This window comes from Anomaloglossus baeobatrachus, chromosome 10, assembly GCF_048569485.1.
Source record: "Anomaloglossus baeobatrachus isolate aAnoBae1 chromosome 10, aAnoBae1.hap1, whole genome shotgun sequence".
Classification (NCBI taxonomy): Eukaryota; Metazoa; Chordata; class Amphibia; order Anura; family Aromobatidae; genus Anomaloglossus; species Anomaloglossus baeobatrachus.
Window position 1 is genome coordinate 61,698,192 of NC_134362.1, and position 18,890 is coordinate 61,717,081.

At 42.5% G+C, this 18,890-nt stretch overlaps 1 protein-coding gene across 1 annotated transcript in view; it reads left to right on the top strand.

Moving 5' to 3' along the window:
• Window positions 1–311: 311 nt before the first annotated feature.
• The window catches only part of CRACR2B (calcium release activated channel regulator 2B), a 103,193-nt gene continuing 84,614 nt past the window's right edge, over window positions 312–18,890 (top strand). The window contains exon 1 of the mRNA XM_075326376.1: window positions 312–364. The gene's annotated coding sequence lies outside the window, so the exon portion shown is untranslated. The remainder of the gene's footprint in view (window positions 365–18,890) is intronic.

Below are 18,890 nucleotides of genomic sequence, written 5' to 3' on the forward strand. Positions count from 1 at the left end.
TCATAGCTCACACTCATGCTACCATAAACAGCGACACATTCTGTAGATTTGCTGCTTGAAGGCAACACAAAGTTAAGTCCAGGAGACATTGTAAGCGTCTTCTTCTGTATCATCATTACCCTGTCACCAGCTGTAATGTGTTCCTGCGGCTTGCACAGTGTCACTGATCTACAGCACAGTCTGCACCGAGCGGGAATGATCGCCGCCTTCAGGGTCCCGGGATAGAACCATCCAGTACAGCACAGGTTAAAAACCTACCAGGTGGGAGGGGCCGCAGTCACCGCCCCGTCCGGAGGCCACGCCCCGTGTGTGCTCTGCTGGATCCGGGAGCGGAGCTGGTGATAGCAGCAGGTGCAGCTCTCAGGTGAGTGCGCGGGGCTCTGTGTACGGAGGGGGGCTCTGTGTACGGAGGGGGGCTCTGTGTACGGAGGGGGGCTCTGTGTACGGAGGGGGGCTCTGTACGTGGTGGAGGTTCTATGTTTGGGGGCTTATTTTGTGCTTGGGGCTCATTGTATGGTGGGCTTCTGTGCTTGATGGGGTCTCTGTGTATGAGGAGGCTTTTGTGAGTGCTGGGGGGGGGGGGGGGCTTCTAAATGTGCAGGGGGCTCTCTATGGGGGAGACTTCTGTGAATACTGGAGGGATCATCTTATGGGGGGCTTCTGTGCATGCTGGAGGTTCTATGTTTGGTGGGCTCACTGGGTGCTGGGGGCTCAGTGTATGGGGAGCTTCTATGTTTTCTGGGGGTCTCTGTGTATGGGGGGGGGGCTTCTGTGCTTTCTGGGGGGCTCTGTGTATGGGGGGGGCTTTGTGTATGGGGGAGCTTCTATGCTTTCTGGGGGGCTCTGTGTATGGGGAGCTTCTATGCTTTCTGGGGGGGCTCTGTGTATGGGGGGGGCTCTGTGTATGGGGGAGCTTCTATGCTTTCTGGGGGGCTCTGTGTATGGGGGAGCTTCTATGCTTTCTGGGGGGCTCTGTATGGGGGGGCTCTGTGTATGGGGGAGCTTCTATGCTTTCTGGGGGGCTCTGTATGGGGGGGCTCTGTGTATGGGGGGGCTTCTGTGCTTTCCTGGGGGTTCTGTATGGGGGGGCTTCTGTGCTTTCTCGGGGGCTCATTGTATGGGGAAGCTTCTGTGAGTGCTGGGGGGCTCATTGTATGGGGAAGCTTCTGTGAGTGCTGGGGGGCTCATTGTATGGGGAAGCTTCTGTGAGTGCTGGGGGGGCTTCTAAATGTGCAGGGGGCTCTCTATGGGGGAGACTTCTGTGAATACTGGAGGGTTCATTTTATGGGGGGCTTCTGTGCATGCTGGAGGTTCTATGTTTGGTGGGCTCACTGGGTGCTGGGGGCTCAGTGTATGGGGAGCTTCTATGCTTTCTGGGGGGCTCTGTGAATGGGGTTGGCTTCTGTGCTTTCTCGGGGGGGCTTTTGTGCTTTCTGGGGGGCTCATTGTATGGAGAAGCTTCTGTGCGTGCTGGGGGACTCATTGTATGGGGAAGCTTCTGTGAGTGCTGGGGGGCTCATTGTATGGGGAAGCTTCTGTGAGTGCTGGGGGGGCTTCTAAATGTGCAGGGGGCTCTCTATGGGGGAGACTTCTGTGAATACTGGAGGGTTCATTTTATGGGGGGCTTCTGTGCATGCTGGAGGTTCTATGTTTGGTGGGCTCACTGGGTGCTGGGGGCTCAGTGTATGGGGAGCTTCTATGCTTTCTGGGGGGCTCTGTGAATGGGGGGGCTTCTGTGCTTTCTCGGGGGGGCTTTTGTGCTTTCTGGGGGGCTCATTGTATGGAGAAGCTTCTGTGCGTGCTGGGGGACTCATTGTATGGGGGAAGCTTCTGTGCGTGCTGGGGGACTCATTGTATGGGGGAAGCTTCTGTGCGTGCTGGGGGACTCATTGTATGGGGGAAGCTTCTGTGCGTGCTGGGGGACTCATTGTATGGGGGAAGCTTCTGTGAGTGCTAGGGAGTCATTCTATGGGGGGGGGCTTCAGATCTACTGTGAGCCTGTAACTTAAAAGATTAATGACAGGAGATGGGACTTGTTATTTCATATAGTGAATATATATATATAATGCACTTTTCAGTAAGCGTGGGCTCCTGCAAGGTGCACTGCAGAATCCAGGTGTTCTCTCTCATCCCATCTGCGTCCTGATTTCTGCTTTTAATGGATAATGAGATGTTGCACGATGGACACCAACCAAATCCAACTGAGATATAATGGGGTCTGTTGTTATGTTTGATGGGCAGAATAGCACTACATGCTTCACCTTTCTTCCTGCCAAATATCAGTGTCACAGCTGTTACCAGAGGCTGAGTGCGTGCCCACGATCAGGAGTAGCAGTGTTTTGGACGTAGTGTGTTTTGCCAACATCAAAAATGCTGCGTTGTACAGTACAAGCACAATGGACGTATTTATAGAAATCTCCTGCCCACTGGGCTTATTTTCTACATAGTGTAAACTGTCCTGCGGCGTGTCTTTCCGAGCCGCAGCGTGTCAGTTTATGCATGCGGAGATGCAGGTTAGCGCAGCAAAAATACGCTGCACTCAGAATCCTGATCGTGGACATGGACGCTGCATTCGCCTGTGGCAACACTTGGCTGTCACTGCGTCCAGGACTCGGTGTCTATGGATTCTGTGCATACTGAGTATTTGGTTGCAGAAATTTGTTCTCCAAATCAATATATCTTAAAGTGCAGTTTTGACGTGTTTGGTGCATTTTTTGCATGCGTTTTCTATGCATGCTGGTGTGGAAAAATGCAGAAAGGATGCTGCAGATTTATTTCTGCATGGGGAAAAAAAAGCAACGTACACAAAACTTCAGAATTCTCATTGACTTTTCTGACATAAGGATTTGCATGCAGATTTGTGTCAAAAGTGCACTAAGAAATGCAATAATAATGCACTGTATGCACATAAACTTATACGGTGATTTTGGTGTGGAATTGCCACAAATCCTAATCCAATGTGGAGAACTCTGTGGCTGAAAAACGCTCCATTTCTGGTTCCTCCCCAGGGCTGTATGTGGTCACTCCATGTATTGGCGCCTTGTAACCATTTTTCATTGTTGCTATTTGCTCTGGATTCCACAAAATGTGGCATAACATTGAATGTAATAAAATATTCTAGTAAAGCGACTGGAACCAGCTAGAGCCTCCGTTCATGTGCGACCGGTGCCAGTGTGAGATTGCATGGGGTGTTAGATTAGGATCATACACTGTGATTGTCATGTTCTTCTATTTTGTTTCTCTGTTCCTAAAAATGGAATACACAAGGTCACAGCGAGTGTGGACCCAGCCGGCTCACTCACACCACTTTAGAAACGGACGAATGCCATCGGAATTTCTATAGAATTGCACTCGGGCCAATGTTATTCAATGGGACAGTGCTGATTAGTTTTTTTTTGTTTTTTTATTTTTTTTTTTATGGTCACTGACAAGCAACATGCTGTAATTGCACTCCGAAATCAGATTACTCGCCCATTCAATTATATGGGTGCATGGAAAAGATCAGACTGCACTTGGATGACATCAGAGTGCAGTCCGATTCCCACGCACTGGTGCAATGGAGAAAAAAAAATAAATCTCAATCTTCTGTGCTCCGATTCTTTCATCGGGGAGAATCTGATCTCACGAAGGCTGCTTTCACACATCCGGTTTTAGCAGTGCGGCTAAATCCGGCTCTAAAACCTATGCAACGGATGCGGCGAAAAAAATGCATCCTTTGCATAAGTTTTTACATGCGGCCCGTCCGTTTTTTGCCGGTTACGGCACGCTACTGAGCATGCGCAGTGCAAGAAACCGCATGCGGCAGCCGTATGCGGTTTTTGCCACATCCGGCATCCATAGGCATGCATTGAAAAAAGCGCCGCATCGGCTGGATGCGGCGCGATGCAGGTTTTTTTTGCCGGACAAAAAACGTGCCAGGCACTGTTCCGGCCGCAGCATGAGCTAAATATGCCGCATCCGGCAAAAACCGGACCGAACGCAAGGCCATGCGGCACAATCCGGCACTAATGAAAGTCTATGCGGAAAAAATGCAACCGGCGGCAAAAAACATATCCGTTAAATAACTAATCTTATTTTTTATTTTTATTTAGCGCTAATGTATTCCGCAGTGCTGTACGTACATCAGAAACACTGTCTCCATTGGGGCTCACAATCTAAACTCCCTATCAGTATGTCTTTGGAGTGTGGGAGGAAACTGGAGAACCCGGAGGAAACCCACGCAAACACTGGGAGAACATATAAACTCCTTGTACATGTCGTCCTTGCTGGGATTCGAACCTAGTTCCCCAGCGCTGCAAGACTGCAGTGCTACCCACTGAGCCACCGTGCCGCCCAACAAATGGAAATGGAAACAGAGACACCTCCATTGATTTCTTTCTTTTTTTTTTTTTCTTCTTGGAGGGGTCCATCTGGGCTCCAATATGTCTATTTTTAGAACAAAAGTACAGAACTTTTCTTTTTTCTTTTTTTTTCCCCCACCCTAAAAACAAACAACATAATTGATGGGCCCCTCTGGTTTCATTCAAATCAGTTATGCAATGGATCAATTTTTTATCTTTTTTAAAGGGATTGTCCAATGAAAAATTAAATCCTATCTGCACTTTGAGCCAGTGGGACACTCACACCCATCAGCACATTTATATCCCAGTCACAAAACAGAGCAGCAGATTGGGAAGCCGACTGGCGTTCAGCAACCCCATAGGGAATCAGTGGAGCGTCGGTTAAAGGGAATCTGTCACCCAGTTTCTGCCCCCCCCCCCTCCCATCTGAAAGCAGGATAATGTAGAGACAGAGACCCTGATTCCAGCGATGTGTCACTTACTGAGCTGTTTGCTGTCATTTTGATAAAAATCACTGTTTTCTCTGCTGCAGATCTAGCAGTTATACAGAGCTCATGAAAATGCTGGACTACCTGCAGCACGCCAAGTAGTCCTGTAATGATAATCTACAGCTGATTAATCAGTGATTTTATCAATACTACACTAAGCAGCCCAGTAAGTGACATCGCTGGAATCAGGATCTCTGCCCCTACGTTATGCTGCTCTCAGATTAGAGGGAAAAACCTGGTGACTGATTCCCTTTAAGCATTTGCACTCCTCCATTATAAGGGGGCTTAAAGTCTTTTGTTCTGTTGATCGGTGCAAGTTTCAACACTCGGACCCTCCACCAATCAACAAATCCCAACGGATAGGTGATAACGTGCTTTGATCAGAGAACCCCTTTAATTCCATGTGTCTGTTACTAAAAACAAAATAGTCCAAAATGACACAGCCTTAGAACTGTATCTTAAAAAAAAAAACTCCAAAAATATTTCAACCTAAAGGGGAAAATAATGCCAATATTTAGAAATCCTTTGACATTTCTCAGTCAGATTTTTACATATGTTTTTTTTTCTTCAAAGTGTTTTAAATAGGATAGTCCAACTTGTCAGATTTCTTTGGGACCAAACTGGTAATTCCCCAACTGTAGGAGGAGTAGAGGATCAGTAGATCTTTCGTCCTGGTAAGGAAGAGATTAAGGCTAGTTTCACACTTGCGTTGGACGGGATCTGTAGCATTGCGTTGTGTGACGGAAGCAAAACAACGGAAAGCTTTTTTTTTTTCCTTTCAGTTTTACCGGCAGCAGACTATTATGAACGATCAGCTGAGCGCTGTCACTTGCCGGCGGCCGGGCGCTCAGCTGAGCGCTGTCACTTGCCGGCGGCCGGGCGCTCAGCTGAGCGCTGTCACTTGCCGGCGGCCGGGCGCTCAGCTGAACATTCGGTCACCGCGAGACAAAATAAAGTTTGTGATTTAAAAAAAAAAAAAAAAAAACATGCGCAGTGAAATCCTGAGGATTCCGCTGCTCAAAACAACGTTACATGCTGCGTTCCTCCCGCTGGGCGGAAGCAACGGAGCGTCACCCAGCGGAAGCAACGCAGGTCCTTTTGGCACAATCCGTCAACCATACAAGTCTATGGGAAACAGCGGAATCCGTTAACGGATTCCGCTGTTTTCCAAAAGGGCGGATTGTAACGGAAGGAAAACAACGCAAGTGTGAAAGTAGCCTAAGAGGCATTCGGCACTTGGGTAAACTGAGGGACAATCCTTATGGGCACTGTAATGCGGACTATATTGGTTGTCACCCAAATTTTGCAGTAATGGCAGTAAACAGTTTGGGGGTTTTTTTTTGTCAACTTTAGTGAGGAGGTTGAATAAGGACTTGTTTTGTTGGCACTGTCATTCCAGTAGAAAAATGTTGGGTAACTAAACTTTAATAATTTCTTATGTTATGGGTCATTTTTAAGTACTATTGTTTGGTATGGGGGTGGGGTATCATGAGAACTCCGCTGATATTTGAAATCAAGGGGCAGATATGCACAGCTTATGCCCAAGTGCAAGCAGAGCAGTGGATCCATAGACTTTTATTGCCCCATTCTCTGATACCTACTGATTAACAGCGGCTCTAAAATATCAGATCTTATTTGTCTTAAATTTCTTATAGTTTCTGAAAATTATTGTTGCTGCACTTATCATTGATCCGTATTACAGATGCTTGGATCATATGCACTAGTCACATTTGCAGTACAGCACCTGCATTGACAGGTAATAATGACATCCAGCTGTTCTGCAACACAAGATCTTTTCTCTTTTGTATTCTAATAATATAGTTGGAAAAAGTTTTAATATTTTGTTTAGTGGGGGCTCTCAGCAGTTGCAGCCCCCCTCCATCTCACCCTGACAACGCATCTGATAACTGTTACACACTGGCAGCAATATTTACGTCTGATACAAAATATTGTCTATAGATGTTAATAAATAGACACATGCCATGGACACAGCAAAGAAAACATTGTAAAAACGAATCTGAAAAAATAGCATAAGCTGCTTCATATCTGGGGCAAGTTATCGATAAGGGCATAGTGCAGGAAGAGGCAGCACAAGTCACCTGTATACTGGTGTATATATATGTGTGTGTGTGTTAGTATGTATGTATATGTATGCATGTATATGTGTGTGTATATATATATATGTGTATATATATATATATTAGTATGTATTTCAGTGTGTCCACCCAAATCCTGTTCACTGCCATTAACTTGAAAACGGCGGCAGCTATAGGCATAGATGTGGTGTCTAGGTATAGTAAAGTAGCCATGCACTATGAAACCACCTTTAGCGCCACCTGGTGTAAAACAACGGCGTTACTTAGCATTTTTTATCTCAAACGGAACGAGATACAGAAAAAAGTGATTTTTTTTTTTTTTTTTTTATTCAATGCAAATCAATACCTTGCATGCAAAAATGCTGTGATATGAAACCCATGACCCCCCCCCCAAAACATTGAATGCTGGTCACGCATATGGCGCTCATTTAACTTTGATGCTCAGTGTCCCCTGTCAGCTGCAATGCACATCTGGACTCTGGACAGCATACTGCATCTTGCTGCACGTTGTGCAATATGGTAGGTGACACGTTTCCACAAGCATCTGTGATACGTCGTCGTAGGTCCTGTAATGTTGGTGGAGGGGTCGCATACACCTGCTGTTTGATGTGACCTCACAGAAAGAAGTCCAATGGGGTCACATCAAGTGAGTGTGGAGGCCATTCCACACAGCCACCATACCCAATGACTTGTAGGAAGGTCTTCATGAGGTAGCGCTTCATGTCAGCAGCCTTGTGAGTTTTACACGTTCTAATCATAGCATTTCTGTATGCAAGGTGTCGATTTGTATTGAATTGATGTTTAGGGGAGTACTAACATGCTAATGGGGGCGACTAGCCAGTGGAACTAACGCCCAGGGGACTAGTCCCCTCGCTCATTAGCATATGATAACATGATCTTTAAGAGAACTTTAGAAAAAGTATTTGTAATCTATGCTAGTGTATACAGGGACAGTTAGGCAGTGATTAGCAATATACACCCAGAACTGCTCGTGGTTCTGGGTGCATATTGGACCTGACAGGTTCCCTTTAAATAAAAATATACTAAGTATTGGTACCCTTCAAGTGACATGAAAAAATCCCACCATGGTCATGCAAGATCTTAACATTTTATAGGGTTTTATTCTCATTGTATGCTGTTTTAAACTAAATTGGCCAATGTTTTCGCGATACCTTTTAATTTTGACTTCACATGTATACCGTAATTATTTTTTTCAGGTCAGGGCAGCCGTCTGCTAATTACAGGTGCATTAAACAAAGGTGGCAAAAATGTTAAAAATGTCTAGTATTTATAAACCTACATATATATGGAGGCGAACCATAGGGGCCAGACGAGAACAGTAGATAAAAATGAACAGAGTGGTCAAAAACCAGCCAAATATAATACCCAAAAATATGACATCTCGGTAAAAGTCTTTATTCAAACATAATAAAAACAATACAAAATTTGTCATGTGAACAATAAAAAGGGAAGGGATGAAGACAAAGGCTGAATGCACCAAACAGTATATTATAGAACATGATCAACATACCAATTGTTAAATTGTGAATAGGAAAGAAAACAAAATCTTTTTTCTTTCTTATGATGTGACCATAAGCAAATATGACTACTACATATTACGGTAAATAGAAATGTGTGAATTGTTAAATAAGTGTACAATATACACTGCAGTGCAAACAGCAGTAACCAGATGAAACCCTCATGAGATTAAATAATGGTGTTCATAGTGTAAAGCAGGAAACCTAATCCTATTACTCAAAAAGTGAACGTAAAGCAGAAAAAAAAAAGATTAATAAACCTATATTGAAATGTAATGCTATGACATATACCATATTACCTTATCAAACACCCGACGTACGTTTCGCCTGAACTTCTTCCAAGGGCAGTGTAAGTGCGCTGAGTATTTGGTTGCAGACATATCTGTTCCAAATCCCCATCTGTTTGCAGGAAAAAAAACCCTGTTTTTTTTTTTTTTATACTTTTTGATGTATTTTTTCTATGCATCCTGGAGTGCAAAAACACTGAAGGATTTGACATGTTGCAGATTTATTTCTGCCAAATTTGAAAAGGTCTGTTTTGCTCCAGCTTCAAACATTAAATATTGACGATGTTTTAAAAGCATATATTTTATTGGGCGCAAAACATAATTAAAATCTGCACATGCCTACGCGTTTCAAGCTTAAAAACGCTCTTAAATTAAAGAGGGTTAAGACTGTTTTTTACACTCAAACCCATAGGCCTGTGCTGATTTTAATTATGTTTTGCAGCAAATAAAAAATATTTTTAAGACCTCCTCATTATTGAATGATTGCAGCTGGAGGAAAACAGACTTTTTAAATGTGGCTTTATTATCCAGGATCCGGCCCTGGGATCTACCTCCCTGCTCTGCACACCTCACATTTCCTGAGCTGATGGCATTTCTTATGTTGCTTTCTATTAATAGATTTATTTCTGTACCAAATCTGCAAGGGAAAAAAAAAGCAACATGTGCACAAAACCTCAGGATTCTCATGGACTTTGCTGGCATAAGCTTTTGCATGCAGTTTTGTGACCACTGAACTCAAATGCATAAAAAATGCACTGTGTGTACATACCCTTCAAAATCAAATTTATGTATCCATTTGTTTTTTCTTTTTCCTCACTGTTCTCCTATAGGTAGGTCAGAAATTTGAGTTGTGCCGTACGTCGTGCATCTTTACTTTTATTTTGGGTGTGTATCACTGCAACTGATTCTAACATAACGTGGCGCGCAGGGGTGGACATATCATTGGTGCAGCCCAAGAGATAAGGAGGCACATTACCACCTCCAAAGCAGGTGGAATTGTGCATTTTGTAGAGCATTTAGGCTGCAGAGGGCCCATATTTTGTTCTTATTTTGCCCTGTCTGCCTCTTTGATCATTGCTTTGGAGAGATGATATTGACCTTCTAGTCTATGACCTGACATTTTCTCTTATAAATGAAGGCAAGAAAGACTTATAGGGAGCAAAGGGGTACTTAAAATCTGCAGCCTGTTAGTGATTGCAATCGGTCGAGGTCTCGGAGTACATTGCTGTATTGATATAACACAATGTAGAAGATGCATACAGTTGTGCATGCAGCCCTGTTAGTACAATGCAAGCTGCTTATTACTGCTGCCTGTATCATGCCAAGGTTTTATCAGATCGGGAGTGTTTTCATACATTCTCTAAAGCATTGAATATTATGGGTGATGTACTAATATTGATCTATTATCAAACGTCAACAGAGCTTGATTGAAGTAAAGCTGTTTCTGATAAAATGAAGAAAAAAAAAAACATAAAAAAATAACGGAAAGTCTTTTAAAAAGTAATTTGCTTTTTCTAAATCGCTTTAATCTTGTAACTTTTAAATACCGTATTTTTCGGACCATAAGATGCATTTTTTTCCCCCCCAAATGTTGGGGGAAAGTGAGGGGTGCGTCTAATGGTCTGACTGTAGGGCATGGCTGCGGGGAATGAGGGTGCTGCGGTGGAGCAGGTCATCGGGGCACGAGCAGGCAGCAGCAGCGCCTGCCGTGACCACGTGGGCCCGCTCATTACATATGCACGCCTATCCTCCCACCCATCTCTCAGCGCTGAAGCCGGGGCTGATAGGTGGGCGGGATGATGGACGGGGACGCGCGCATAATAACAGCCGGCCGTGATCACCCCTGGCAACTACAGCCTGGAGTGATCATGTGCGGCTGTATTCACTGCCCCCCGCACATCATCATCAGCGCGGAGTGCAGTGAATCAATGTACTCACTGTTTCCCTGCACCATCGAGATGTCCTCCAGTCTGCCTGCCGTACTGTGTGGACTGGAGACTAGCGGTGCTCACAGCGATGACTTCATCGCTGTGTGCACGTGTGTCTTCACAGCCGCGCCGGCAGACTGGAGGACATCGCAGTGCTGCAGGGAACGTGGCCGGCTCAACACAGCACTGCCGGCACAGACAGGAGGAGGAGTGACGCTGCGTGGAACGAGGAAAGGTGAGTGTAAACGTTTATTTATTTTGTGTGTGCCGGAAGATGGGGGTTATATGAGCAGGATGATGGCATATAGCTGGATGATCGGGGTATATGAGCAGGATGGGGCCATATACCAGGATGATGGCATATAACAGGATGATGGGGGTATGTATATGAGCAGGATGATGGGGGTATATGAGCAGGATGGGAGTACATATCAGGATGCAGTATATAGCAAGATGGGGCTATACCAGGATGAGGGACATAAATATATACACAAGGCAGGAGGATCGTTACCAGGATGGGGTACCTTAGTAGAGAATTTGGGGATATTACCCCCATAATAGTGTCAGCAGCAGATCCTCGCCCCATAACAGTGTGTCATGACCACATTTTTTGCTTAAAATTTTATTTTCCTTCTCTAAAACCAGGGTACGTCTTATGGTCCAGTGCGTCTTATAGTCCGAAAAATATGGTACTTTTTTTTTTTTTCTTTTCTAATGGCACACCTTGGCAAACCTCGGCCAGCAGAGAGTTAAGTGATTACAACATTTTGTCAACAGGCTTTAGATGTTTAGTTCTTGAATGGCCAAGTACATTGCCTGCTGACTTATAAGACTTTATGACATGTAAAGCTGATGAATGACTCTGGCTTTAATCCCCCTGTTGTTCTCCATTATTGTTAATGTTGTCAAGAGGAGGAATTAGGATCATATGACGGCCCCTCTGGATACGTACAGCTACTGTATATGTACCCTGGAGATAGATACCGTATATATCTATCGTCTGACATTCTATACTGTGTATGTATGTATATATATATAATATATTATATCCATATCTCAGATGATCAAACATTGTGTAATATTGCATAGAAAAGCCAAATGTACATGTGACTGTGATGGTGTATCTTCATACAGGGGCAGACATATGATTGGGGCAACCTGTATGGATGCACAAGAGGTAAGAGGGCCATTTATACCTCTAAAGTAGGTGGAATTGGGCATTTTTATGAGTTCTCGGCCTGCAAAGTGCCCGTATACTGTTGTTGCACAGGGGCCCTTTACTGTCTTTGCCCGCCAATGTCTTATAAAATTAAATGGAACCTGTCACCACTTTTTTGGCCTAGAAGCTGAGGTCACCAACACCGGGCTCTTATATACAGCATTCTAACATGCTGTATATAAGAGCCCAGGCCGCTGTGAGAACATAAAAAAACACTTTATAATACTTACCTAACAGTCATGCGGTGGGCCATATGGGCGTCTCCGTTCTCCAGCGCCACCTCTTTCGGCCATCTTCGTCCTCCTTCTGAAGCCTGTGTGCATGACGTGTCTACGTCATAGACACTCGCCGGTTCTGCGCAGGTACACTACAATATTTTGATCTGCCGTGCTCAGGACCTGAATGCTGGCGAGTGTTTGACGTCGGACGTGTCATGCACCGCGGCCTCAGAAGAGGGAGGACGAAGATATCCGAAAGAGGCGGCATCGGACATCGTAGACACCCATATGGCCAACCGCGCGACCGTTAGGTAAGTACTATAAAGTGTTTTTATGTTCTCACAGCGGCCTGGGCTCTTATATACAGCATTCTAACATGTTATTTATAAGAGCCTGGTGGTGATGGCCTCAGCTTATAGGGCAAAAAAGTGGTGACAGGTTCCCTTTAAGACGAGTATATTGTGACTCCTTCTAAAGGACACCTTAGCTGAAAGTTGGACGGATGAACTTGGCCATTTGATGAACTGACCAACCATGATGTGTTTAGGGTTCTCCCGACAGATATTGGAGAAGAGAAGACGGGGACAGAATTTCAGCTGACAATCCTTTTACTCTCATGGGAGATAAGCTGTTGTGAGAAGTGACTTGGAGCAGATTTCCCCCTCTCCTCTTTAAAATACATGAACTCTTGGCCATGCAATCGTGTATGGGGAGTCGGGAGAGAGAGCGGTTTCTCATGTCACTATCTGTTGTGTATGGCCCACTTAAGAAACGGAGTGTCGGAATTTTTTGAGTATTGAGTGTTTACTCCGTGTGTATGGATATATCTATCCAAGTGTCGTTTCAGCTCCTAAAGAAAATCTATTTGTTTGGAGCTTTCCTCCATTCACGAGACTTTCCTCTAAGGCATTCGGACTTTTTTTTTTTTTTTTTTTTTTTTTTTTTTTTTTTTTTTTTTAGCCATAAACAAGTAAACTTGTTTTCACTTGACAACCACTCTATCACCTTTCTGATCGGTGGAGATCCGACAGTCGTAACCCGCACCGATCAGCAGAAAGGGGAACTTTTATCCCCGTTGGAATGGAGCGGCGGTGCTCCTGCTCGACTGTCGCTCCACTCATTCCCGATGTGCATGCCGAGTGCTGCACTTGACTTTTTCCGGCAACCCCGGAGAGACGGAAGGGAGCAGTGTTCGGACATCCAACCTGCTGCTGCATTTTATAATCGGGATAAAAGTTTCCAATTCTGCCGATCTATGTGGATTCCAGCATTCGGAACCCATGATCAGTAAATTGGTGATAACTTGTTTTAACCAGACAACTCCTTAAATAATGCCATGTTTATACCAAATGATGGAACAAATATGGATCCTCCTTCACTGTCTACACAAACTGGCCAAAGGCTGCCCACTGACCGCTCGTCAGTGAGGTCACTGCACTGGTGCTAAACGCTCATTTTCCCACTCATGGCCAAATATCCCCTTTGACAAAAAGCTAACCAGCCATCTTGACGCCGGATTATTTATCCATTCTGATTTGAGTAGATAAGGGAGTGTGTACACTATGAAGCCGGGTGTACGCGTCCTAGCTTCAAACTGAAGTAGTGCGCATGACCCAAACTCCAGGATCATGCGCACTGAGCCGAAATCCCCTGTTGGAACAATGGCTATGGAGAAGTGAGTGACATCATCCTGTGACGCTGCACATTCATTAGCATGATGGCACACCCACAGGGGCGTACTAACATACTAATGAGGGGCGACTAGCAAGGGAGCTAACGCCCAGGGGACTAGTCCCCTCGCTCATTAGCATATGATAAAAGATCTTTAGAAATACTTTTTTTCTAAAGATCTCTTTATCTATGCTAGTGTATACAGGGACAGTTAGGCAGGGATTAGCAATATACACCCAGAACTGCTCATGGGTCTGGGTGCATATTGGACCTGATAGGTTCCCTTTAATTAAATATACTGTATATTGAGCTGACAAAGATATGATCCTGGAGAGGCTGAAAAGTATAACTTTCATTACAGGTAATGAGCCCTTATATCGTGATATCAGTATTTAAAGGGGTATTCCCTTCTCCAAGACCCTATCCCAATATATAGTAGGTATAATAATAATTAATAAAATAATAATTATATTAGCAAATACCTCGAATTAAAAATGTAGTATCTCCTGATATAGCCATGTGCTTACCATCATGTGAAGGGCATTGCAGCTTAGTTGCTCATGGTCAAAACCAAACTGTCACTATATGGAGTGGACGTAACCATGGATACCTAAGCTACAATGCTCTGCACATGAGATAAGAGACATGGCTATATCAGGAGAACTGTACTACCTTTTCTAATTGGAGTAATTTGCTAATATATTATTATTATTACACCTACTACTTATTGGGATAGGATCATGGAGATGGGAATAACCCTTTAAACTATTAGTTGTGGCTTATGTGAACTAAAGAAAATCACTCCAACGTGATAAACCCTACAGCAGTGGTGTTTACATTGATGTGGGTGACGATGAGCTCTGCAGAGCGCTCCTGGGCGCCGTCTGTAGCGCATTCAAATTTATGAAAAGCAGTTTAAAGGTAAATCACAACGCTTCCTCCCTCTAGGTAAATGAGGATCTGAACTGTGTAAATCCAATGCAAACAAGTAACTCGCATGCAGGGAGTACAGTGTCTGCACAGGACTGCAGCACATGTATCCATATGGCGGCTTATCAGGGAGGTGTTACATCAAATAATCAGCTAATCCAATGGTGCCGGTATTTATGACTCGCATTATAACAGACGCCCCAGTGTTTAGAGAGCAGCTGCATGTACCGGAGAGAAGATTACGTAAGCGCTGAGCAATCTCACCTGTCTTGTGACCGTGTGATCCTATGTGCAGTCGATAATTAGTAATTTACTATGTGTGTGTGTGTGTATATATAAGTATATATGTGTATCTGTATGTATATATATATATATATATATATATATATATATATATATATATATATATATATATATAAATATAAATCTCTGTATGTGTATATACTATTTTGTTGCCCAGAAAATTAATGAGTTAGTAAGATTAGTTTGACTTTTTATATGGGGTTAGGGCTCTTGTGTTATGCTTAGCATATAGTGTGTGTGTGTGTGTAATTATTAAAAAAAAAAAAAATATAATATAATATATATATATATATATATATATATATATATATATATATATATATATATATATACACATACATACAGTGCCTTGCGAAAGTATTCGGTCCCTTGAACTTTTCAACATTTTCCCACATTTCTGGCTTCAAACCTAAAGATAAAAAATGTTAATGTTATGGTGAAGAATCAACAAGTGGGACACAATTGTTAAGTTGAACGATATTTATTGCTTATTTTGAACTTTTTTTTAAAAAATAAATAACTGAAAATTGGGGCGTGTAATATTATTCATCCCCTCTATTATTCATCCCCCCGTATAAATGCACCTGCTCTGTGATAGTCTCTGGGTTCTGTTTAAAGCACAGAGAGGATCATGAAGACCAGGGAGGTCCGTGATACTGTTGTGGAGAAGTTTAAAGCCGGATTTGGTTACATAAAGATTTCCAAAACTTTAAACATCCCAAGAAGCACTGTGCAAGCGATCATATTGAAATGGATGGAGTATCAAACCACTGCAAATCTACCAAAACCCGGCCGTCCATCCAAACTTTCATCTCAAACAAGGAGGAGACTGATCAGAGATGCAGCCAAGAGACCCATGATCACTCTGGATGAACTGCAGAGATCTACAGCTGAGGTGGGAGAGTCTGTCCATAGGACAACAATCAGTTGTACACTGCACAAATCTGGCCTTTGTGGTAAAGTGGCAAGGAGAAAGCCATTTCTCAAAGATATCAATAAAAGTGTTGTTTAAAATTTGCCACAAGCCACCTGGGAGATACACCAAACGTGGAAGAAGGTGCTCTGGTCAGATGAAACCAAAATCAAACTATTTGGGCACAATGCCAAACGATATGTTTGGCGTAAAAGCAACACAGCTAATCATCCTGAATACACCATCCCCACTGGTGGTGGCAGCATCATGGTTTGGGCCTACTTTTCTTCAGTAAGGACAGGGAAGATGGTTAAAATTGATGGGAAGATGGCTGGAGCCAAATACAGGACCATTCTTGAAGTAAATCTGTTGGAGTCTTCAAAAGACCTAAGACTGAGACGTAGATTTGTCTTCCAACAAGACAATGATCCAAAACATAAAGCAAAATCTACAATGGAATGGTTCACAAATAAACGTATCCAAGTGTTAGAATGGCCAAGTCACAGTCCAGACCTGAACCCAATCGAGAATCTGTGGAAAGAGCTGAAAACTCCTGTTCACAAACGCCTCCATCCAACCTCACTCAGCTCCAGCTGTTTGCAAAGGAAGAATGGGCAAGAATTTCAGTCTCTCCATGTGCAAAACTGATAGACACATACCCCAAGCGACTGCGGCTGTAATCGCAGCGAAAGGTGGCGCTACAAAGTATTAACTTAAAGGGGATGAATAATATTGCACGCCACAATTTTCAGTTATTTATTTTTTAAAAAGTTTAAAATAAGCAATAAATATCGTTCAACTTCACAATTGTGTCCCACTTGTTGTTGATTCTTCACCAGAACATTAACATTTTTATTTTTGTTTGAAGCCAGAAATGTGGGAAAAGGTTGAAAAATTCAAGGGGGCCGAATACTTTCGCAAGGCTGTATATGTGTGTGTGTGTGTGTGTGTGTGTAAAATATATATATATACTCTGACGTATGTATGTGTGTATGTATGTGTAATTATATATATATATAGATGTGTAATTATATATATATATATTAGTGTGTATGTACGGTATGTATGTATGTCTGTGTGTGTGTGTGTGTGTGTGTGTGTGTGTGTGTGTGTGTGTGTGTGTGTATATATATATATATATATATATATATATATATATATATATATATATATATATATATATATATATATATATATATATTAATAAAAAAATTTATATACAGTATATATTTTACTTGGTCTTTGGGTAACATTCAATCTCCACAGGAACAAAAAAAATATTATATATATATATATATATATATGTGTGTATAATATGTATTTTAGAATACTGATAGAAGTTCATTAGCAGCATTTACTGTGACCTATAAAATAACTAAAATTGGACAATGTTCACAATGTGTTTTTTATTGGTTTTATGCACATACGTGCTAATAAAAAAACCTGTTCTTTACAGTACTAGCAAAACCTATGAGATTCCAGAAATCTCTTGCAGACACACACACATACGTTTTTGCAAGCGGCAGTATGTCAATTCTTTTAGCGTTTTTTGCTCCTTTTAGCACCATTGAAAGCAATGAAGATTGGAAAAAACACTGCTGCTTTTTTTTTTTTCTTCTTTTTTGTTGCTTTTTTGGTTACTGAAACTAACTTTATTTAACCTTACTGAAGACAAATGACAACCCAAAAAGCACTGTGTGAACATTAGCCTAACTTGTACAAGTTCCTTTAGCTTGGACACGAAAAATTACACGGGTACGTTATTTTAATTTTTTACGAACTTGCTAGAAAAGTCTCCTACTTTACAGAATGTCAAGGAATTTATGAATAGTTGAAAATCCAGTATTGAGTGACCATTTATATGCCTCTACATACGGTAGTATATCATAGGCCCATAGAATTTGGGTTTTTTTAAAGCAGAAACTGTTAATGTGTTGTGCACTATTTATATTATGGTAATTGTAGCTATAGATTTTTATCTACTTGGTTTCATTTATATGTTTTTAATTGGCACTGTACGGTGACTCAGTGGTTAGCACTGTATGGTGGCTCAGTGGTGAGCACTGCTACTTTGCAGCGCTAGAGTCCTGGGTTCAAATCCCACCAAGGACTACATCTACAAGGAGTTTGTATGTTCTCCCCTTGTTTGTGTTAGTCTCCCCCGGTTTCTCCACTTTCCTCCCACACTCCAAAGACATATTGATAAGGAATGTAGATTGGGAGCCCCAATGGGGACAGTGATGTCTGTAAAGCTCTATGGAATTAATAGCGCTATATAAGTAAATATTATTTCTGATGCTGACTGTTAGCCGTGCACATGTAAAGGAAATGCTGTACTTTAACATATGCATGTTACAAATCCCTATTAAAAAAATCCAATTTTTTTGGTTCCCAGTGAATAAACACTGATTCATGTGTATCTCCTTGAATTAGGCCACTTATAGGCCAATTGTTTTACTTAATCTGCTACTGATCTAAATATCATACCTTTATGGCCCTTGACCCTAACCCTGGGCTGCCAACTCTCCAGAAATTCCAGCATAGTCCGTAAAAATAGGGCACTCTTTTGCCCCGTCCTTTAAAAAGAGCCCCCATGATTTCTTTTGAAACTGAAGAAACTTCTATAGATACGTTTGACTGTAATTATCATTTTACAGTGAATGTAGCTGATGTCTATCAGCATTATGGGTTGTAGATATGGATCACTTATAATGTTTTTTTATAATGGTTTTCCAATGTTTCCTTAATAAATATTGTCTGTCTGTTATTTTTTGATGAGCTGCCCAGAAAAAATAATCATGTTGACCACCCTGCCCCAATCCTGGGCTTTAACCCTGCACCACTATAAATTTACGAGTGGTGGTAGGATATGAGATGTAGTCTGTAGTGAAGAAATTGAGATGACTGTGCATAAAATTGGGCCATGACGTTTATTCTCGACGCGTTTCGCAGTTTAACG